This window comes from Oxyura jamaicensis, chromosome 4 (genome assembly GCF_011077185.1).
Source record: "Oxyura jamaicensis isolate SHBP4307 breed ruddy duck chromosome 4, BPBGC_Ojam_1.0, whole genome shotgun sequence".
NCBI classification, from domain to species: domain Eukaryota; kingdom Metazoa; phylum Chordata; class Aves; order Anseriformes; family Anatidae; genus Oxyura; species Oxyura jamaicensis.
The window spans coordinates 29,676,575-29,700,810 of record NC_048896.1 but is presented as its reverse complement, the minus strand read 5'-3'; the positions used below and the strand labels follow the sequence as shown (position 1 = coordinate 29,700,810).

Genomic DNA, 24,236 nt, shown 5'->3' with positions numbered 1-24,236 from the left:
TTTTGGATGAGAAAACTGGATGAGGAACACCAGTTTCTTTTCAATCAAAATAAGTGCTTTGCAGGTTAAATAGCTTCAAACCAAAGTTTTGAATAAACAATTAAATTAATTAAAGACTAAGGAAACTCCATTTGCTGTTACTTTCAAATAAAAATGCCAAAATCTGGATCCGCATCAGGTTCATTCATTTCAGAATGTCTTGTACACAACTCATGAAATCACAAATGTCTAACAGAATGTTTTCTCTTAAAAAGACACACGAAGAATAAGGTGATTATTTCATATATGTTCTTTCTTTATTGTAGTAAGTTATTAAAATAGTAGACCTTTATAATGTCACTCACCTGGTTTGTGGGTGCTTTATTTACTATATTATATGTTATACAATTTCTCTGAACACATAGTTAAAAAATAGTTCAATGTGTAAGTAAGGCAGAATATATTTTCAGCAAACACTCTATATTCTGCTATTTTAAAAAATATTTTCCCCTTTTATTTTATTTCACCTGTTTGACTCTGTTTTCAATACCAGTAACATTTACTGAGCCCTTGGGACGTTAATAAAGTGGAAGAAAGAAAAGAAAATAAAAAAAAAGATAAAGCTAGACTTGTCATAGCAATAATGTGTGTACTGGAGGAGACAGTTTCTAGTCCCCTGGCCATTTAAAATACCATGCAACATTTTATTTCTTTTTTTTTTTTTTTTTTTTGCTTTTTCCTTCTCTTTCCTTCTGATCATCTTTTATTTTGGCGAAAAATTTTGAATCTCCTTACAGAAAGACATAAGTATCATTTAATTTATCCACATGCCCATACTAGGAGAACAGAAGAAAGCAACATTCCTTTTTTTTTTTTTTTTTTTTTTTTTTTTTCCTGAATGTGATTTCACTATAAGAAGGTAACTGGTGACAGTAATAGCAATTTCTTGTAATTCAGCTTGAGCAAGCCTGAGTATCAGTAAAGAGTGTGCAGTACTACTAATAAAAAAGTGGAATGTGTGAGTACAACCTGAGTAAGAAGAAAGATCTACAAGCCACTTCCCATGAGAGGCAGTGACTCCCAGTGAGGTCCTGCACATACCACAGACATTTCCCTGTGGAAGACCAAACTGGACTCTAACTTCTGAATGATGGTTTTCTTCACGTTCAGAGTGGAAGGGGTGCCAGTGGCTGAGGTGCCTTTGTCTTCTCCAGATGTAACTGATCACTTTCTAACACAGTGAGAAGAGGGAACTGGGATGCAGCTTGCCATGAGACACTGCCTTCAAGCTCTTGTGAGCTTCCTGCTCTGCACCAAGTATCTTGCCTTTGCGTATTTCTGACCACGTCCACTGGAAAAGTCTTCCTGGAATTGACTACCCTTACCAAAAGGCTGTTGTAATTCAGGTATTGGTTTTCATAGTGAAATGATTTTTGGGGGAAAACCATTTTAGTGTTAGCACAAGCTGAATACTTATCAAACCTCAGGATGACAACTGAAGTTGTGACAAAACATTACGTTATCCTTCCAGCAAATGGATCTAGTATTGATTTGGTCATGGATTAATATGCAGCCTGATTAATTTTTTACATTACTGGTTAATATCAAATTGGGGGGAGGGAGGAGAAGTGTAACAGTTTCACCTATACATTTGGTCTAGAAGGAGAGAGTGATTTTAATTTTGAAAGATTAAATAAATTGCACTTCTTGAGATTTTACCTTTCTGTCACTTCCACTGTTTCATGATCCCTGTTGGTGGAGAGGACAAGTAGGGGAGGCAGCAGACATCAGGAAAGTAGCTAGGGATGAAGTGTGGCAGTGTCATTGGAGAAGGTAGGGAGCAAAACATGCCATTGGGATTTGGAGCTCTCTGCCATAGGTTGGGAGAATGTTGCATACTGGTGGACTTGGGTAATTGCTAAAACATCTTAGGAGGAAGCCAGGGAAAGGAATGCCTGGTATGGAAAAAAACTAGACTCGTTTGGCCCTATTTCAATCCTCCATTCCATAGCAAAAGACCAAGCGCATGGATTCTGCTGATTTGAGGAAACCGTCAAGAGGCTCTGAAAGGAACTTATCCCCTTTTCTAGGAAAAAAAATGGTGTGATATGGGATCAAACAGGATTTTGGGGTTAATGTTAGCTATCTGACAGAATAAGGCATTCTCTTTACTACCCTGAAAAACACTGACAGTCTGAAAAAGATGCATCATAATTAGGCTGCTTTACAACTACCATCTTAAGATTTGCAGTACAACAGGGTCAATTTCTTGATATTTTTACTCTTGTCACTGTGGTGGGGAACTAAGCAAGTTCTCCTTCCCTGTGTATGTTAAAACTTACAGCCCAACCAGAGCTCCTCATATGCAAAAGGGAGTCTTTTAACAATCAGTGTATGAACTACTTTGTCCTTCTCCTTGCTTCTTTTTACTTCTGCACAGAAGCATCAGTGCTGGTGTAATACTCGTGCTTGAGACCTACAGGAAATGGGTGGGATCCTAAAACTGTAGAAATGTTTTGTCTCTGTGAAGAAATGGAGGACTTAGTATCAAGGCACCTTTCAAAAGCAGCAGATCAATCAACCTAATTTTCTTAAGACACCCTGTTAGCTTTCTAAATATCTGGGGTCAAAAACAGTATATGAACATAGATGCCATTATAGTGGTTAACTTAAAAATATTTGCCTGGTACTTTTGAGTCAGCTTTAGCAGCTTATTAATGTGAATGTAAATTAAATAACTACTATAATAATACTATACAGTCTCGTAGAAATAGTATCTTCTGATGTTCAGTTGACTTAACAGATAGAAGAGTAAACACGCTGATCTTAAATATACTTTGTACATGACTGAAAAGCAGGGAAGAAACCAAACATAACTTCTGAATCTACTTTCTCTCCCTTTAGTATTTCGAGCAGATGTGCTTTGTAAAAAAAAAAAAGCCCTGGAAGTTTTATTAAGGCCATGAAGTGGGGTTGTAAAAAGGTGCTGAAACAGCTTCATGGGTCATGGTTCATTAACTCAAATTGTCACGTCTGGATTCCATCTGATGGGTGATCAGGTCCTTCCTTTCTCACATCCTTTTTCTCACTGTCTTCAGGTGACCAGCTTCCAAAGCTACCTCTTTCAGCGGTATGTCCAACAGTGGACTTGGGTAACAGTTCTTTTTCTAAATCACTTCAGTCATATTTGCACGTGTCTTTTTCTTGTTGGATTTGATCCTTTTCTTGTATCCTTCCTGTGTGGAGCATTCCTCTGGAGAGAACAGGATCATCATTAATGAAAAGCATTTTAGATTTAGAGATTGTTAGATTGTTACCTAAAAGTTTTCCTACTTGACAAGACTTGCACACATACATTAAAAATAGAAAATGTAAAAGCCTTATGAAGCACCAAGTTCCTTCAGATTTCAGGCTTGATATGAGGGAGTGAAGAAGCAATGTTTTAAATACCACCCACATAAGACAACCACATAATTTATAGTATGTGGCCATCTGTGTGCTTCCCAAGTTCCCGTTTCTTTATTAGAATTAACCGTGTGCCAGAAGCAGAACATTAACTCTACAGGCAGTGGAAAAGACATGGGACAAGTAAAGAATGTTCCTCCCTTTATTTCATGAGGTTTGTGACTGTAAGTTATGTCATGATTGCTTGGTGTCTTAAAAAATGAATTAATGCTTTCTGACCAATGTCAAATAACACCTTTATTTTTAGCAGTAAATATATTTATATGGGCATAGAATTACCTGTTTTCCCTAACTGAATTAAAATATTCCAAAAAATTTCAGAACCTGGAATTTATTTGGCTAGTTCCAAAGCATAAATAAAACCTCATGTCATAATAAAAGAAGGAATAAACTTTAATTGCTATGAAAGATGTCATTTTGTTAGATTTTCAGCTATAACTTAAAGTATTATAACTGTTGTAACACCTCTCCTATTACTGGTTTTAAATCTATTGAATCTATTTATACCTGTAGACCCTAAAATTTTGAAGAAAATTCTTATAACTCTATTTTGCCGCTAATAGCAGACATGCCCTCCTAGAAGTAGTGCCAACATTAAATATGTGCAAGTGTATTTATTTTTTTCAGATGCTTAAAATGGTATCTATAGCATTAAATGGCTCAGTTATTTCCAGGTTAAAGATGTCATGCTTTTTCTTATTGATAAAAAGGTCTGTATTCCATTTTTGTTAATGAATTTGATTTGTGTTCCTTCAAAATACCACCAGTGTGGGATATTCCTGCCAGAGTTGTCTGATACTGATTTCTCAAAAACATATCGGCATTTATGTTTCTTTTAAAATATTTCCCTTATTGTAAATGAGAAGAAATGACACATAATCTGAGTGTCCTACTTCTCACTTCCATGTACTTGTTAAAAAGACCACTTCACTAACTGATAAATGCACTTGGCATTCAGACTAAAACTAAGGCATCTGTTAACATAGCTATCTATATGACCTGTGAATGTAAGCATGGTATTATTCTGATTGTTCAGGTTTATTATGTGAGCAGTGTTTCAATTATTTTTGTTATAGTCCTAGGAAATATAGTATGTAAAAAGAAATTTAAAATAGCCAATGTTTCAAAATGCTTTTGGTATTACTATTTTATCTACTTTTGTTATTATTAGGAAAATCTTTCTATTCTCTCAAAAAATCTGGTGCACTCTATCATATAAGCTTCCTATTTAATTCTGGGCTGTTTTATGTCAGCATTAATTTCATTACTTCTACAGCCTCTTCTTTTCCTTTTGTTTATGTAAAGTCAGGACCTAACTGGTTCATATTTAGCCAAGGCATGCTAAAATCATTAATCTATAATTCTGCAGTTTTGTCTGCAGAAACTGAGATAAAAACTGGTAGATCCTGCAACAGCACCTCTGGTCCTTAGCCTCATCACACTTTTTATTATTATTATTATTATTATTATCATCTGCAAATAGACATTTTCCCACTTTCTATCTGTAGGTGAGGAGCTCTCTGGCCTTATTTTCATAATTCTCTATCTTCATTTCAACCTGCTGTGTGCCTTCATCATTTTCTTTAATAACAGAAAGAAGTGAGAGGTGTTTAAATAAACTTATAAACCATTTTTATGCAAAGCTCTCACTTCTTCAATCTCCAGCATTAATTTACTTCTGCTTCCACTTTTATTTTCCTCTGAGAAACTCAGCTAATTTCCTTCTCGTTACAGTTTCATATGTAGCCTAGTCCACCCTTTCAGATGTTTGACCTTTATTAGCTATATAAAACAGAAAACCCCTGAAATTCATCACTAGGGAGTTACTCCATTTCCAGTTCTTTTCTCTTGGGCCACCATTGGTTTAGAGTCATTGCATGAGCTGTCCACGCTAAGTCTCTGATATCTGATCTATAAAATCTGCCATCAAAGAAAATGAGGCCAACACATATTTGACCTGTTGCATAAATTTTCAGCTAGGAAAAATATTACATTTCCTGAGAAGAATGCTGGTGCCTTTAGACATTGTGAAGTCTAGTTTGATTTTTATTTTTTATTTTTATTCCCTCTCCATCTACTCCTCCATACTTTCTCCATAATTGACTGGTCCTGAAGTCCTTAGGAGTATGTGCTCTTACCTTTGAAATATGTACTTTTGTTTTTGCAACCTTCCAAAATACAGTTATCCAATATTTAAAATATTTTTTTAACCTGTCTTCTCTTCTCCTGTATTTGAACAGTTACTGGTCTCAGGTCTGTGCTCTTAGCAACACACCTTTTTCAAATTGCTCTTTCTTTGGGTGCATGATTCTTATTTGGCTATTTTAGGCTGTGGCCCATATCAAACATTGCCAATTCCTGTTAGCAAGACAAGTTACACATAATGCATTGTACTTTCTTGTATGAGTGTTCTTAACCTGCCCCCAGTGAAAGGGAAGTGCTGTTAGCTTGTATCTCAGTGAAAGAAGCTTTCAAAACCCCTGTGTTTAAGATATTCAAGTGTAAGTTCATACATAGAGGATCAACGCTACCAAAAACCTATCTATCCCGTTATACAGCAGTTTGAGCACAGATGTATGGCATTTTTCACAAAAATCTACGCCACCTTTCCTTCACGCTGCACCAGCCACAAAATATATATGGGATTCAAAGCTATGTAGTGAAGAATATAGGAAATTAAAAGAAATCTGATTTTATTTTGAGGTTTGTCTCCAAGATTCCATGCAGGTCATGCAAAAGCCTGCTTAAGGTCACTTATCAATGCTTCTACAGCTGTCTATGCTCCACAGATAGTGTTAAGTACCAGCATGGTGAGAGTTGCCTGCATTCTGTGGAGGCAGAGGTTGAACAAGAACCCACGGGAACAGAAAAGGTCATCAGAGCCGAGCAGAAACATCAACTAATTTGGACACTCACATTTCAAGTGTTCCTAGCTACAAAAACATGTTGAAATGAGTCTCAGCGTGTGCTCATGCAGGTGATTTTGCAGAGGACACAAAGCCAGAAGAGATTCCTGAGATTCGAGAGTTACTTTCTTCCCATATTCTTTCAGGTATGAATTATCCTACTCATAGAAAACCAGGAAGCCTCTACTCTACTTGCCAAACACAGTCCTTAAAAAAAAACACCTTTCTAACCACCACTCACACAGATGGGGTGCAAGATATCATGTTGCTAAAATTCAGAGGAAAAAGTAGAAGTGGTAGACAGAGGACAGGGTGTGATGGAGTAATCTTATTTATTGCCTACTTGCAATGCAAAATGTTGGGTTTTTAATCTGGGAAGGACTCCTTAACCTCTCTTGCACTTACTCTGCTATATATTTAACAGCAAAATATACCTCCCAAAGAGATGAAAACTGTTGTTTACATCTGAGTTTAAGAAGAAAGTCATCCAATCCACAACTATTACCCAACAATTCAAAAGCAATTCTGTGACTCCAATATGGATTGAGTTTAGTCCTAAAATAATATATAACAGTTCTTTAGGGATTCCTGGGAAAGTCTTAATGTTCCATTCTAACTCGCACATCATTAGTTTGAAAACATAAGGCTGTTTTTTCTTTCCTTTCTGTCCTCCCATGTAGTGCTTTTCAAAGGTGGCTTATTTTCCCTGAGTTCTGCCACAAAAGGGAGTTGGTAAACTTTAAAGTCTATGTGTGGGGAGGCAAGGAGCAACATGAAAGCACCCTGGTAATGTTTTTGTGTGTGTAGGGGGGAAAGACTTGCTGTAGGCCTATTAGGTTTCTCCAGAATTTTTCTCAGGAAAAAAAAAAAAAAAGAAAAAGAAAAAAAAAAGAAAACCGTCTTGCCACTAATGACCTTACCCCTTGGATTTTGTGTTTAATTTTGATACAACTTTTTTTGAACGCAGACATTTCATTCTGATCAGCACAAGGCATTCTGCGCTCCCATTACAGTGCCAATTCGGAGTTGAAATCCTGAATTCCGCCTGGACTTGACAGAGTGACACTTTTGTCATGGCAGGTGACGCCTTTGAATGATGTTTATGCTGAGTGAACTGGAGGTAGGAAAGAACAGCACTTGCTGCTATGAGGCTTTCCTCCTGCCAGCCGCGTGGAGCAATCACCCAAGCACCTGATCTGGTTCTCTGCATTGCTTCCCTAGGAACTTTCTCCCTGGGAGCGTGCCTCCTTCAATGCTTTCTGCCTTACCTCTGAGCTCTTTGGCATAACTCCTGTAGTGGAACAGGAGCACAGCCGCTACTTACATTATAATCACCTCGCGGGTAAGACCATTCATGTAGGAAGTGGAAAACTTTTCAGTGCCTTCCCCACGGGAGCCTAAATACACCAAAGAAAGTGCTAACCGCCACATCATGATCTAAGCGGAAAGAAAAAATCTATCCTCTTAAAAATGTAAGAAAATCATTAAAATTGGATAGGCTTCTGCTGTGGTTTGTGCACTTGCCCAGAGGACAGTGCACAAGGACGAAGGTCTGTGTTGTTCCTGTTTAAAGCCTGTTGGAATTGTTCTCCACTCAATAATATTAGAATGAAGAAATCTGACAGTCCAGTGTGGATCTGGCTTGCTGTTGGGGATGGGAAACAGGCTACAGAGCCATCTCTAGCTCCAGAAAGCCTGCCCTGGAGTAGAGCAGTGGATGACTTCAGCTGGAGCAGCAGGGCACATTTTCACAGCATGGTGACTGGAGGAGCCGAGGAACTGAAATCTCCCGCTTTCCAAACAAGCTCTCCCCAGCTTTTATTTAAAAGGAGAAGTAGCAAAAACAAACACCACTACTTGCTGTTGTGTGTTAAAAAAAGGGGTGAATCTTCTGAAAAGAAAGGTCAGGTTGTTTACCTTCCTCTGTCAACTGTGCGGCTGTGCAGTCACGGAGCCCTGCATTAGGAAGGCAGGTCCTGCCTCAGGGCAGCCCTGGTGGGTCCAGCACATGGTGGGACTTGGGACCCAACGCTGTGCACAGCACCGCATTTGGCCAGATGTAGACAGACTGCTAAGCATACAGAGCACGGTACATGCTGCATCTGCCCAAAACGTACTTCTCTCTTAGTATCCTCTCTGACAGTGACCATTAGCAAATACTTAGAGGAGTTAAAGAAATAGGCACAGAGTGAGCCTTCCCCAAGGCATCCTCTCTCATGAGGTTTAGGAAGTCCTCAGATGTTTAGGAACTTCTTTGTTTGGCATGCCCAGGCCTACTCACAGCAACCAACGCGTTCATCTCTGGGGTCAGGAGCCTAAAAGTTAGGGGAACCAAATCCTTCCTCAGCTTTGATCCCAGAACTTTCCTAGCCTTTTTTTTTTTTTTTTTTTTTTTTTTTTTGTCATCTTCATCCATCTCTTCCCCTTCTGGCCTCTGTACCTTTAAAGACTTGGATGCTCCTAGCGAGTCCAATTGCAGATAAATTAAATTCAACCAGAAGAACCTCTACAATTACTTCAGATTAAATGCATTCTTTTACTTAATTATTCAGCAATAACCTTCACATTTTCAGCTCTAAGGCCACATCTGTATTGCTCTATTGCTGTGTTGCCGTATTTCACCATTTACTGTAGTTCAATCCCGCATAGGCTCTTCTGTTACTAAATAGCTGCAGCATGGGTGGTCCTATACAGTTTTCCTTTGAACAGAGTGTAGAATGCCCCGTTTCCCTTATGCAGTGACAGTCTGTTTTTAGCAGTTCATCTGCAAGTTCTGCTCCAAGCTATGCTGCTCCCCCAAACCACCATAAGTCTTGAGATAAATATATGTATGTGCACATATTTCTAGTATAGAGAAGAACATTATAATCAGAAATCATCCACATTAGCAAGACTAATTCCCTACCACTTTAACATGCTTTGTTTTAAATCATGAAATTAGGAGCGTAATCATTATATAGTCTCCCACCTTTCATTATCTTCAAACAGTTGAATGCCTGGGGTACTTAAATTTAGAGAATGCCCTCTTAAAGTTAATCTTCAATTAGATGTAATAATCAGTTTTAAATAAACATTTTCTAATTTTGCTTTAGAATTAAAAGTTGTCCTTCTGAGAATGAATCACATATACTTTTATTACTGATTATTGTGAAAGGAGCAGTCTTTGACAATTAATTATTCCATCCCATGGACAAAGCAAAAAAAAAAGAGAAGCTCCCTAAAACTAACTATTCTGCTGGTTTAGACTTTGAGAATACTGACCTCTAAATCAGAATACATTAAGTGTATGAATTGTGGCTGCTGCTGCTGGAAGGAAATAGATACCAAACTTTCAAATGAATGTAGGTCACCAAGTGTTGTTCCCAAGATGGAGAAGAGGGTTTCTTTGTGACTGAGGAAAGGTTAAACATTAATTCCCCAGGTTTCCTTCTGCAGATCTAACAGTGTTGTTAAGCACTTTGATTTTCCCTGGGAAGAACAAGTATATAGCCAAGTCTTTTTATTCCTGAAATTGTACTTTGTAGGTTTTGTAGGTAACATATAGGTAAGGATTGATGAAACTGTGGTGTTTCCATGGAAATGCATGGAAAACTTTATCACATTATGCAGAGTTTTCCTGCTTAAGAATTAGTTAGGAATTCCTAGTAATTGTTTAAGACAATTCATATTACAAGATGAAGTATTTCTTTTTTCCTTGTTATTTTGTTCTCCAGATTATTCAGATTTTACTTACTAGTACAAAACAATGCTCTCAATGTTACTCTTTTTTTTTTTTTTTTTTTTTTTATTTGCCGTGCTCAGGATCTGGCCCTTATCCTCTTGGTTCTCTAAAGCAGTAGCTGATGCACAACATTTATTGTTCCTTTTGGTGCACTTTGGCAGTTTTAGCTGATGTCATTTTTCTAGAAATAATCTGTTCTTTGTAAATGTGTGATCACTGAGCTTGCTTGAGCCTTTATTTTTATAAGAAAGAGAAATAGAAGGGGGTTTGTCTGCAGGCTTGTGTGCTTGTAGTATTCCTCATGGTTAATGACTTTACAAGGCTTAACAGCAGTTCTTAATCAAGAGAAATTCTTGTTAGAGAAATCATGGAAATATTAAAATTTCCTAATATTTAACATGTTGGAAATATTAAAAGTATCCTAAACATTTCAGAGAACAACAAGTTCTGACGTGTAATTACTATTTGCCGTTTTCACTGTCCACGACATTAGTACTCAAATCATTACAAAGATTTACAGAGGAATTTTCAAAGTGATCAGATCAGAAAAAATGAACATTGTGGTCACTATTCTTAAATATTAAGGATAAAAAAATGTATTAAAAATATGCGGTTTCATTTTCATGTTCTTTGTTGTTGTTTTGTCGTTCTTTTTTCTTAGTGGTTGTTGTGGATACATCCCATCCTGAGTCTTGCACTCCATGTGAGCAAACTGCGATTCGGTCAGTTATATGTGAAGGAGCTGTGCGTACTGCAGCAATACTGTAGTATCCTCTGACTGTATAAAAGGTTCCCAAGATCTAGATCTGATGATCTCCACTCCAGTTTCAATCTCTGCCCTGTAGAACAGCTTTGCCTGTCGCACTCTTCAGTGTATGTTGAGGGGATACAGTGTTCCTGTGTCTCTAACTTCCTACAGAAGTATAGGCTCAGGCTATCTTCCAGAAAATGCTCTTAATGAAGAGCTGTAAGAAGTGTTTTACTGACCCTTAGGTATTCTTTCAAGACCATCCTTTCCCTGCTTTAAAGTTGCAGTTCTCAAATGCTTAGAGTCATCCGTCTGGCAGAGAAATGCGCTGAAATTGTGCTGTTAGCTGACACTTCTGAGACAGGCCAGTCAGTGATACCTGGGTCTACAGCAAGGGCTTTATTCCCTAAGTATTTCCCATCCCCAAAGAGAAAATTAGATGGTAACTCACTTCCCTGAGCAAGGACATCATATGTATTTTAAATTTTAGTGTTTATGTGTTTTATTCATATGTTTTTACATTTTACCTGATGACAGATAAATTTTATTCAAAATACTCAAGTGGTCTCCAAAGCACAGGTCAGATTCAAAGTTCCCCAGCCTGAGGTATTTTTCTCGGTTGGTCAGGAAGCCAGGCTGCCTCTTGCTTGTTCTCTCCTTCACGCAGGGGAGCTTGCATGCCTACACAGTGGTGACCTTCTGGCAGCAGGCATCAGAGCCTGTCCAGCAGTCTATCTAACCTCACAAGCTCTTCTGGAAAGGACATCCTGCCATTCAAATCCTCTCAGGTTTGTGAATGTCCTTAAACTGACCCAGACTTCCTAATTTGTTGGCAACTACGGCAGAAAAAGGGCTGCTACTTTTCCACCTGCTTGCTTAAAAAGGCTTGGTGCTTCATTACCCAAGCAGGTTGATGAGTGATGTGCCAAGTCCAGAGAGATGCTGAAGTTGAGAGCTGTACTTGCAACTCACCTTTCTTACTAACTTCCCAGCCGGCATCTCTCCTGTATGGATAGCTAGACATCGAGTTCAGGGTATTCTGAGTCCTCAGGAACAAGTCATTGAAAAACTGAAATACGTTTTTAACACAGCCAGTGTGTCTCCTGTACTTTTGCAGAAGGATGGCATTTACCATGAGCTTTATGAAATACCTTTTAAATTACATGGATCCCACAACACACTCTGACATACGGACAGAAACCTTCCCCAGATTTCCGTATCAGTGGCAGAGTTACGGACTCTGTGCCAGTGGGGAGGGTGAAGGCATTGAGGTGCCTGTATGAAATAAGGCATCTTGAAGAATTTCAGTCATTTTAATTTAAGCAAGTTTTTAAAATAAAAGTTTAGTATAGGCCATCCTTCATTCTTTGGTTTTATATGTATAATTGCTTTTCTTTCTGGCAATAAATAACCCGTATTTATGGGTGAGGAGAAACAGATGTTAGGGGGCAAGGAGTATTTCTTGCCGGTAGCTTCCTTACTGTCTTGCCATTTGGATTATGTTGTGTAAATGGAGCAAAATGGTAACTTTATTGAAATTCAATTTGTGCGTATGCAATCAAGTTTCCCTGAGGCAAAAGTCAACTAAGGCAGTAGAACTCCCCTGCACACACCTGTATTTGGAACAGCTTGTCACATAAGGAGGTATGAATGGTGAGACAGGCATTTTAATCTTCAGACTAGAGATTTCAATGCTAACAGACACTGCTGAGTGCAAGGCTTCCAGGAAACCATGTGTTGCTTCTGGTCTTTGCAAGATGATTCTCCTCTAAATAGCACAGCTAGTGGTTTAGGATGACTAGAGAACTCCCTCCAGTGGGAGATTTATTGCATGAACTCTGAAACTGTGCTCTTCTAATGACCGTCTCTTTGGTGGCAAATGAATCATAAATTATTACTGTGCCTTGCTCCCTTTTACATTTCTGCAATAAATCTGTAATATTTTATATTTCTTAAAACAAAACTCTGTAAAGCACATTGTGCTTTGCTTCGAGGAGCTGTGGTTTGGTCCATGAAAGGGATACAGGTCAGTTAAAGGAATTAAAGTCCAGGCTTCCATGCTACACAAAAGAAAGAACCAGAAGCAGCTAGGCCACTTCCTCACAGTTACTGCTTATAAAGGAGAGCACTGGGGCATGAAACTGATGTTCCATATAGGTTGTGACAGTGGGTTTAGCTTCTCCTAAAAGGGCAGCTGGAAATACGTGCTGCAAGCTCCTTCGGAATGGCAGATCTGCTACAGATCTCCAAGGAGCTTACATTCTTGTCGGCCTCTAGTCTATGTCCTGTACCTCTGGTTGCACCAGATGTTAGCCTGTAGATCTCTCCTTACAAAGAACAATAAGTAATGTCAGCAAAAAAAGGTTCTGTAATCATGTAATGAATATTATTTTGATCTTACATATAGGATTTCTGTAGGGTTTGGCTTTGAAGCTCTTCCAGAAGTGCTATTATGCATAGTATAAAGATAACGATACATGCCTTATTTTAACTGTAATTTTCTTAATTGTTTCATGCTTCTGAGGGTTATGATTTAGAGACAGAAATCTTTTGACAACAAAACAGGCAGAGAACAGGTTTTGACTATAGAGATTTCCTGATGGCACTTCTAGTGAGGCACTTGGGCATTTTTCAGCAGTATCTGTTCTTCATTGTGAAGATGTAATTCTTGCACTTCTTCAGTGTCCTTCAAGTATCCCCACTGTCATGTTATTGGGAATTTGTCTTACTAGGGTCTCACTTAATGCTGTCAGAAGTCATTTATCTTTCTGAGCAGGGAAACCTTGTTTATTCAAAGCAATCATAGAATGACAGAGTGGCTTGGGTTGGGAAGGACCTTAAAGCCCACCCGGTTCCAACCCCCTGCCATGGGGACACCTCCCACCAGACCAGGCTGCCCCAAGCCCCATCCAGCCTGGCCTTGAACACCTCCAGGGATGGGGCATCCACAGCTTCTCTGGGCAGCCTGTGCCAGTGCCTCACTGCCCTCTGAGTGAAACTTTTGTAGGAATATGTTATGTTTACAATCACATGGATTACTGCATGAGCGTAATCTTACAGAACTCCCAACTCTGCCAAGGATGTAATGTGATCTACTTACTTACTATACAATACCATGATCAAATACTGTAAAACAAGGCCAGATTGTTTTTTTTTAGTAAAATTTCCCTTATAAATTGTTTGGGAACCTTGAGAAATACATTATACTATTTGTACTTCTCATTTTCCCTAATTACCTTGATGGCTGGAAGATACATGCTATGGTCTATACTGCGGGAAAAACACACACCATGCAAACTTCCTGGCCACAAGAGAAAACAAAACAAACAGACACATCTTCTCACAAAAGTACGAATCTACCCTCCTAAGTTACTGAACCGAAGTAACTGAAGTTTAAATAAAAATCCTGCTGTAGCTCTTCTTTTCTGTTCAGATAACATGCAATATGGAAGTCAATGGAAACTGCCCCTTTTGGCTGTTTGTAGAAGATACTGGCCCAGTGTCCTACTGCTGTGTAACAGTAAGCAAGCTTCAGGTCCTTTGCTGACCAGCTCCTGACCCAAGCATCTATGTGTTTTTCAGTTAGCTTTGAATCAAGGCAATGTTTCTGATATGACACTCATCAGTGTTAGCACAAGGAGTGTAAAGAGTTCTCATTCTCCTCTTGCCACTGTCTCTTAGAAAGCTGGCTATGTTTTAGATTCTCTCTCTGCCATTCATTTCTCTAAATGCAGAGTTTAAAAAACGTTGTAGGATAAAGACCAACAGGGCTGCAAAATGCTGTTAGTGCAGGAAGACATTGCCTGAATTCAAGGGTTATTGTGTTGGCAGAATAATTGCAATTTGCTCTCTGATGACGGACCTGGCTGTGCCAAGCATACCGAGCTCTGCAGGACTTGCGGCACCCGTGAGCTCAAACGTCAGGACTCTGCTCTAATGCAGTGCTCAGCAGAAGATTTAGCTTTCTCTTTGCAAACTAAAAGCGTGGCCATGGGGGTAAAAACTGGGCAGGTGGAAAGTTCTTGTGCGGTTTTGACACTGAGAAAATACTGCCAGAGATACTCGTATGCTATCCCTGTAGCAAATTACTGTGGAAGCTGAGGGCTTGCAGGCACAAAAGTTTTAAATCAGTATGATTCACTTAACTTCCCTTTCTAACCTTGAACGACATATCTCAGTTATAAACAGGTGAAACAGCATCTCGTTTTCATCTGCAAGTCCATGCAAATTTGCCCTGCAGAAGTTTGCTTGTTGCCACAGGGAGCGTACACCTTGTCCGCATCCTTCCCCAGTCCTTGTTGGAGTGTGAGGAGCTGCTGTTCCTGCCACAGCTGTGCAATGGACCTCTCTCAGGAAAACCTGTTTGTGTCCATGCCGTCTGAATGAGGTCAGTTCTCATGGCAACCACACTTTACCCGCAGAAATGTGCATTGTTTTCCAACACTTTCCCCTTCTGTGTAGAAATTATGTAAAATCCAAGGCAGCAGAAGGGTAAGAAAGAAAACTACTTGGGATGCAGGCTGCAGAAGCAGTGGCACTTGTTTGCCTTCACGCAGATTGCTGGTGTTTCACAAATGATCAAGCAGCCTGAAGTTTTGTGAGACAACACATGTTAAGAACACTCCACTAGTGTTGCTCAGCAAAATGGCCATACAAGAGGTATTTTTAGACAGAAACCAAATTAATGCAGGTTGAGTTCCCATCAGATACAGCAGAAACAGCAGCTGTATTGCTGGGTGCCTTATTTCAATCACCCCTTCCTTTTCTCCCCCGACTTCAGTGACTGAAGTTGGGTAGGGCCGGGGTGATCCCATGGGAAGAGGAGAGGCTGTGCTTTGTTGCTGGGGCTTGCCAGAGCTCCCTGTGCCCAGCTCTGCTCCAGTGCCCAGTAAGGCTCCTGCCAGCAGGGGATTAGGGGCATGGCGATAACTGTGGTAGCACTGCGCTTGTAACAAGAGAATTCCCTGCTGATGCTGTAAGGTTATGTTAAATCTCCTTTGTAGATCTAGCTGGGGATTAGGTTGTTCTCCCCCCCCTCCCATCCCCAGATTTGAAAACCTTTTTAATGGGAGACAGACACCCTCCGTGCTTTGGCATTTTTTTTTGCTCTTACAAAAGGGAGCAAGGACTTGGCCTCAGCCTAATAAAAACAAACATTTACCTTGATTACAAGAACATCCCCAGCCTGACTGTTTTATAGTGCCTCCGAACACGAAGCAGAACTGTTGCTAGGAAAAAAAAAAAATAAATAAAAAAAGCAAGCTCCCTTGCAAAGAACAAGCACTTATTCATTGGGAGGTTACTTTCAGTGCTGCTCTGAGCCGTCTGGCACAGCTCAGGCTGTGTGGAGAGATGGGGCTGCAACAGGTCTCGATCTCGTACCTTAGCGCAATTTCTGTGCTTGTGACTTCTACTGTAATGTAACTGATTGCTCTCTGCCCTCTGCGTGGTGTTTGTGAAGCTGAAGTGTTCTGTACTACAAGTCTACCAGCAAGATTGTTCGCAAAACCTATAATTAGAATATTAGTAAAAGCTGTAAACTACTGTATTTATTTTAGATTATTTCATTTACCTTCTTTGTTGTCATGGGGATCACTGTAGATAGATGCCAGGGTAAACAAGGAGAAAATGACAAAAGCCAGCAGGATGAAAGCTACTTCGAGGTTTGTGAAAGGCAGCTCCATGAACTGTTACTGCTCCACCTAGGAAAAAGTGCAAACGTTGGCTCTGCTGGAGGTGGAGAGGGATTGCTCTCCCAGAGAAGTCAGGTCTTTAGTCAGAAGGATGCCAGATCCTGGTCTAACTGGTTAAGTAACTTCAGCAGGTAAGGGAACAATGCTGTCGCTCATGCAGGAATGCAAATTCAAGCCCTTTTACTTACTACGTAGCACGTAGCGCTAGAGTTTGCTCTAGGAGGCGTTTACAGCTTGCTTTCACTATTATGAGAGCAGCTATTGAAGCAATGCTGCACTCAGCTGGATACCTATCTACACCCTATATATATTTTATATATCTCTAGTCAATGTATGAATCTTTCAGCATAGCAATAAATCCGTATTAAAACAAAAAGTATCTGTAGGACAGCATAGATTTTCTTAGCAGTAAAACTTGCAGTATACACATACACTACTTTCTGTGTAGAGGAAGGTTTAACGTGTATGAGAGCAAGCCCCCAGCATTACCAAAGCAATGATCAAATTACCAGTCAAGCCCCTGTCAGCAGTTAGTGAGGATGTTCTGAAGTCAAGGGAAATGTAAAGTGTTCAGTTGCTCACAGGATTTAGGTCTAAAAAGCAGTCTCCCAGAAGGCTGAAAACCAAGGAGCACATTTGTACAGAGAAGTTGTGAAGAATCAAAAGCAAATCAAGACATTGAAACAGCTTGTAGTAAATAAAGGGAAGCCAGCACTTACAGCTTGCCAGAAATTTGTGTGTATACTCCATTGGGGTTTCTTCATAATCATCACAGTTTCATAAAACGATTCAGGCACAAGTCAAACACTTACAGCTGGAAGGATCTAATGCATTGTGCTTCCCTGAGGCTTTGCAGATGCTGCCTTCCTCGTGGCAGGTACAGTACACACCAGCCTAGAGACTCCCAGGGACAAGTGGTGAAAGTGCAAGGAGCAGGGACAGAGCTCAACAATTTTTTTTTTTTTTCTTGTACCTGCCTACAGGATGCAGGCAATGTGCATGCAAGCTGAAGCACGGAAATTATGACAATGCCATTTAGGCAGTCAAGAGTGGAGTGTGTACATTGTAAAGCATGTTGCATTTTAAGCCCTAGTAAAATATTAACATAATTGTAAACAAGATTAGCTAGTATAAGAGACCCAGCTCAGTGAATGGATCAGTAAGAATTTTAAAATTCAGATCCATACTGATACAAACAATAATTATTAGAATGAGATGGCTATGTCAGTAAAAAACATACCTGTACAGTTGCAGCTTCTATGAAAAATGGTCCTTTTGAAGAATCTTTCTGATCGCTTTGGGAGTTACTTTGTATATTCTTGATTTCTAAAGGACAGGTGTGTTTGCTGCAAAATTTTGGTCTGAAAAACACAAGTAGCATTTATACAAACTAAAGCGTCAGTCTCCTCTAATTATATTAGCTACATGCTAAGTAAAGGGGATTTCTAATGATCAATTTTAAATATTCTCATTATTCAATTATTTTAAAATATAGGTATGTATGGCGTATTAGGTACTTATCCCATTTTATTCAATAAATGTAAGAATGATCTGTTCCAATCAGACGTGAACTTACACCTGTGTGGCTTTTGAAAAATATGTTATTGACTGACTATATGCATGGTTTTTTTTTTCTATACAACAGGTAACATTGATGTATCTGCCTGAATTTAGATATGGATTCAAAGCTTACAGCTTTTCCTATATAGGGAATCCAATTCTTCCATTATTCCATATGTCAATAAGGTTAATGTATCTTTCATGCACTTCTTAGCTGGAAGAAATAAATTAGTATGCAATTAAAGAAGGGCCCTAATTTCTGGAAGTTCTCTACAGTTGATGATACTTTTTGATACATAACAGTCTACAAATTCTTTCAGGAAAGCTAGAAGCAAAACTATTTTTGTATAGTTGTGTAAATGTGTATACTGTATTCATTTATTCAAATGATATTTTTACTTATACATCATTGATTAGTTAACTAGAATAATAAAATTGTAGACATTAGGCACAAAGAGAAAAAAAGGATCTGAACAAAGTAGAAAAATGCACAGATTTTACTGATGGTTGGTAATGCTTCTGAAAGTTGTAAAGTCCCACTGAAAGTTGTTGGAATATAAGCCCTTCAACTGTCTAGCACAATGCATTTTTTCCCCATCACTGCTGGCAGTATGTGTTTATGTGGTTGTCATACCTTTAGGACAGAATACAAGCAGAGCCATCTGCTGGTGCTGAGGTACAACAATCGCTAAAGAGTGAGATGATAAGAAAGAAGTCATAAACACGAAGAAATGTTCAAAAAGTGTGTGGCTTTATACTTCTTAATTCTGAAATTTGACAACAATTTTATTAGAAAATATATGCAGCTGTCAGAATAAATGTGTACTTTGATTTAATATTAAAAATCACAAAACATTATGATAAATTACTGTACTGCAGCGTTAATCTATTTGTACATTTTGTCCGCTGAGAAAATAGCTTATCTGTCTTCTTGGAGACCATTGGAGACATGGTCAATGGAAGACCAGAATATTCTGTCTATGTCCAATGTTTGTCACCAACAGAGAAATGTGCAATATTTGTGAAAAATAGAAGGTTTATGCGTAGTTGAAGTCTTATTAATACTTTATGGAAGCTTTACAGGTAGACACAAATTCTGGTCAGATATCCATAATGAAGCCAAAGAACACAGAGGGTTAACCCCTCGCATGTTTCTCTGTTGTGACTGACAAACTGGTACCTTCGCTTTCGAGTACTTAAAACAAAAGCAAAACTACCAGACAAACTGGAATCAAGTGCTAGAAGTTGTGACCGAATAAATTCCACATGTTTAAGTTTCTTTTGATCCAAGTAACATTTTGGAAAGCAACACATTCTTGTTTGACTCTTTACAATTTCCTATACAAAAAGAAGGGCTTAATAACCCTTTAGTTCTGTGACAAATACAATGCAAAGCTATTGTTTATAAGTCTCCCAGTGCTTAAGCCATCTTTAAAGCTCAAGTTTCTTTTGGTCTTTAAAGTCATACTACAGGGCCATGGAACATAACCATCATGTTTTCCTAACCATGTTTATTACCTTGTTTGACCGTGGGAAACAGAAATACCATTAAATGTCTCAGGAAGGAATAAGAGTTAAAAAGAAAAAAAAAATGAGGAAAGAATGAACTCAAAAGCAATCACTGTGTTTGGTGTCATCATATGACAGGAATCTTCAGAGCAGAGCTGGAGGTGCTGCTGTGCAGAAGAGCGTGGTCTTCTTGTTCAGTAATATTGGGAAGGTGTTCCTAAGTGACCTGTCTTTCCCATGTGATCTAATATGCTCTCCCTATTTATTTGGAGAACTGTAAGATCACTCTTCACCCTCGTAAGATGCATCTTTTGCTGCTGTTATAGGGACTATTTCATATTAAGGTTACACGAAACCTTCAGTCTTCAGTGCTAGGATTTTTGAGAAATTTTCCTCAGAGGCTGAGATGCCTACCATATATTTTCAATAGAGGGAGACCTGTTTAAGGACAATGCCTTCTGAATATGACTAACCTAACAAAACATGGGTTATTCACTCAGTTCATAATATCATTTTGGAAGCAGGCTGTAGTGAGCTGGATAGAAATGAGGAAAAGAAATTGTGTAGGTGTGGGAAGAGATGTCGGTAGTGACAAAATAAAGACAAAGGTTGACACCCTTATAGAGAACTTGGACCAGCCTTCACTGTGTCCCTGTAAACACATAGTTTACAGGGACATTACTAAAATACTATAAAATTATCCCACTTGAGATACAGCTGTTGACACTTTACTGGAGACCAGTGAAACTCTGGATCTTATAATAAATTCTGATGGCTTTGGAAATATGATTAACTTAGAAAAGATAGGGAAGAGCAATACAATTTTTGAAAGGATTTTTTTTTTTTTTTTTTAAATAAGTTTTACCTATAAAAACACTCTAAAACCAGATGAAACCTAAATGTTCCTCATGATTTACCAGTTCACCAGGCAAGGAAAACGAGTCAATGCCAGAGCTGGTATTCAATGGTTTGTAATGTTTCTTAGCCTAGCTTTTTCAACAAAATGTGTACAGAAAGTAGTTTAATGGCTGGATTCTACAGAATTTTATTTTCTAAATGAAATTCTGACCCTACAGGAATCTTTATAAAGTGGATCCTTTAAACTGGTGTGGCTTGGACTTCACTAACTTGTAGCAGGTTCCTCCACAAAAATGGTTGTTGACTTGTATGGGATGACTAAGAAAATAAGGAACTAACTAATAAGGAGTAAATGTATATATCACAGCCTTAGACAAGATGAAAGAAAAATGTGAGAATGAAAATAAAACAAAAATCCATCATTTCTCCAAACATCGCTTTTAACTTCAGAGCTTAGACAAAGACAGAACTGAAATTAGAATAAGAACTAAGTGGGAGTTGGAAAGCATAATTGTAAGTTTTACTTTTTCCTCTTTTTTTTTTTTTTTTTTTTTTAACCTACATGCATTATTTTCTAGTCTAGGTTGTATATTGGCAGTAAAAACAGTTGATGTGTTTCTAGCTTTTCATAGGAATGAGAAAATGAAATTGTAGGGAAAAAAAAGAGTACGTGACAGGTAGAAATATAAAGCCAACATATATTCTACATACCAACATGTCTGTTCCTCTTGCTGGGAGGTATGCTGGCAATGAAGGATATTTCCACATTTAGTGTAAGTTCCTATTGCTTTTGCTGAGGCACCTCCTTCCACGTTGACACTGCTGTCATAGCTGTTGAACACTTCTGAAACTGAACTGTGGACTTGACCATGTAGATAATATGCTCAACTCAATAAAGCCTTGGAAAATTAGAAACGGCAATATCCAAACTTAAAATAAGTAAATAAATAAATCTGCTTTAATTAAATTCCAGCTTTGTAAGTGGAGGAAAAGATTTGATCTCATAAAAAAAAAAAAAAAAAAAAAGTTTGACTAAACCAAATAAAGTGCAAGGGTCAAAAAATGACTTATGGAAGTACAACATCTACAGTTTCAATCCAGTTATTGTTCCTATTACTGATAGCATGAGGTAACTGCATCAGACAAGTTAAGTAAATACAAGCTTTGTAAGATATTAACTTTAGGTTTTTGAGTTAACGCAGTGGAACATATATCATTGGTTTCAAATATTTTTCTAGTTTTCAGCTTTTTACAGCTAGCATATAATAAAATTAAGCCACGGTGCCGTTTCTTGAGAAAGACTTGCAAGTGAATTTCGCCTTCTTTGTTTTAAAGAGTATATTAATGGCAATAATATTATTAATTATTATAGTGTATTTTGCTTGCTATACACAGTTTTTATGATTAAAAAACAGTAAACAAGAGTCAGGCTATATATTTAAAAAGAGTTCACATACTGGAGGGGATGGATCAGAGGAAGATTTTTCTAAAATGGTTTCTAAAGCACCATTAAGTTAATTCAATAATTTGATAGTTATTTCTGGTTTTATACTCTTTGCTGCTTTTAATTGTTATAAAATTCTGCTTTTTGGCAGTTCTTTCCGTCGTCTGAGTATTGAAAAGCTGACTCCTTTACATCATGGCTGTAAATTAGCCTTGTTTGTTAACTTCAGAATGCTGAGGATGTGAGCTATCAGCTCCTTCTGTGAATTACAACCTGCTGAATCATGTGCTGTGATGGGTTGGGCATCCTAATAAAGGAGTTCATTTATTTAACTCAGCCTGGCAGTTTATGCAGCACAGGTATATCCGTGAGCTTGAGCTCATAGGCTCAAGAGTGCACTGAAACAGGAAAACTGAGATAGATAGAGAAGGAAAGGTAACAGAGGGGCTGTGGAAGGAACAGACAGAGAAATTCAAGGAAAACAATTAGAAAAAGTTATTAGAGGAGTAAATAAGTGACCATGTATACAATGTGTATGCATCAGCGAGGATGAGGACAGCCTTTGGACTTGCCTATCGGTAGGTTCCCTGTTATCACGGTATATCCTCAGTTCATAGTAGGTACTTTCTAGACTCTTGTTTGTTGATTCAGTTCATTTTACTTCTTTAATTTGTATTCTGTGCTTATCAAAATATGACTTAGAAGCAGGCATATTAGAAATGAAAAATAATATAAGATATAATTTTATTATGATACACTGAAAAATAATGAGTTCAACATAAGGTAAGACACTCCCTTTCTAGGGTTAATTAACAATTATATCAAAAATAGGGTATTATAAAGATTAACTCAGACTTTCTTTGTAGGGTTTGCTGCTCCTGCAGTGAATGTTTGAGGAGTGCTCAGCTTAGACCATACATCCGTCTTTGTTATCTCAGTATAGAAATGAGCCACCAATGCTAGTGAGTCAGCAAAGCACATAACATAGCCTTTGCTAAGCCAAACAAAAGGTACTGCTCTAGCATTGTTATAAGAGTGCTGAAGGAGCTCCGAGGCTGACTTTACTTATGTTTACATCTAAAACTTTCTAATTTAAGAGACACCTTTTGTTCATAGAAATTGTCAGTAACGTGATTTTTCTAACCAATTTTATTTGTTCTATGTGTGTGTTCTGGCTGTTGTATTCAACACCTGTAACATTAACTCTATCTATCTATATTTAATTTTGCTGTCCACATATGGCTCCATGTTTCTACCTGCCTAAGCAATTAATGTGGAATAGAAGTCAAAAAATCCAGCAGTACTTATTTTTGTGAGATACCGATGACTTTGTAATTCAAGTGGAGTGGAATTCTGTTTCTAACAGCGATCTACAGAAGCAATTCTAAATATGGATTTATTTTATATATCAATTTGAGATCCTATCAATTTGAGGTTACAATGCGGAAGAGTCAAATGTCAAAACTTGATTATTTTTGTTCTGCCTCATACGAGATTCAGCTCTGCACTCACTGAGCACCTGGTCATTATTTCTATCAGAATGCTTAAAGGCATTTTTGTGCAAGAATATGATGATAAATAATTGCTACATGTTCTGTTACAAAGGAGTGACATGTCCAGTGTGGAATGTGAATGAGTAGAAAATATTTTTGAATGGGAGCAAGGCTTCCCTTTAACCAGTATAGACAAGTGCAACTCCAAAATTGTTGAGTTTTAAGCCATCTGAAAGAAAAGCCTTGCCAAAATAGAGCTTCCTGTATTCGAGTGACAGTCGCATCAAAATTTGGATGAACTTGTGGACAGAAGAGCCATAAAAGACCCACTGTGCTATTTCATTGAGATAAAAGACACAGGTGAATGTTCATCAACCAAGACTGGCCTTCAATACTCCAAGTGCTGGGGCCACTCGGCCTTCCCATGGCAGTGCGGAGCCAAAGCTACTGATCCACCATCCCTAAAGCGATGACAAACAAACCAGAAGCTGGGCTGCCTGTGCTGTAAGAGTCTCATTAAAAAGGACAGCTCTTCCTGCTGTTAGCTGTTCCATCAGGACTGTATCATGAGGTGTATGGTTTATTTCTTGGTGTTGGGCAGTTGGAAATGAGCCATGATGAGGACTTGATGTGGAGCCCAGCGGAGGTCTCTGGTGGCTGGCAGCATCTCCGTGAAGAAGGCTGAGTGGGCCGTGCTGGGCAGCAGCGGGCTCCTGTGGCAGGTGGGCTACTGCCAAACCGCGATGGTTGGAGACTCATCTGCAAAAGCACATACTTGCACCAGATAACAAAAACATGCTGAGAAAATATACTGAAGACCTGCAAGTAAATCCTACCAGTGTAATCCTGCACTCTGCGCA

General features: G+C 38.5%; 2 long non-coding RNA genes across 3 annotated transcripts in view; one reads left to right on the top strand and one right to left on the bottom strand.

Moving 5' to 3' along the window:
- The window catches only part of LOC118166529, a 70,868-nt gene that overhangs the window by 34,960 nt on the left and 11,672 nt on the right, over nt 1-24,236 (top strand). The gene's annotated exons all lie outside the window — the stretch shown is intronic.
- Nucleotides 2,380-17,585, bottom strand: LOC118166526. The gene is made up of 3 exons (XR_004750549.1): nt 17,232-17,585; nt 16,392-16,521; nt 2,380-3,232 (listed from the first exon to the last, which is right to left on the bottom strand). It is a non-coding gene; the product is annotated as an uncharacterized LOC118166526 (long non-coding RNA).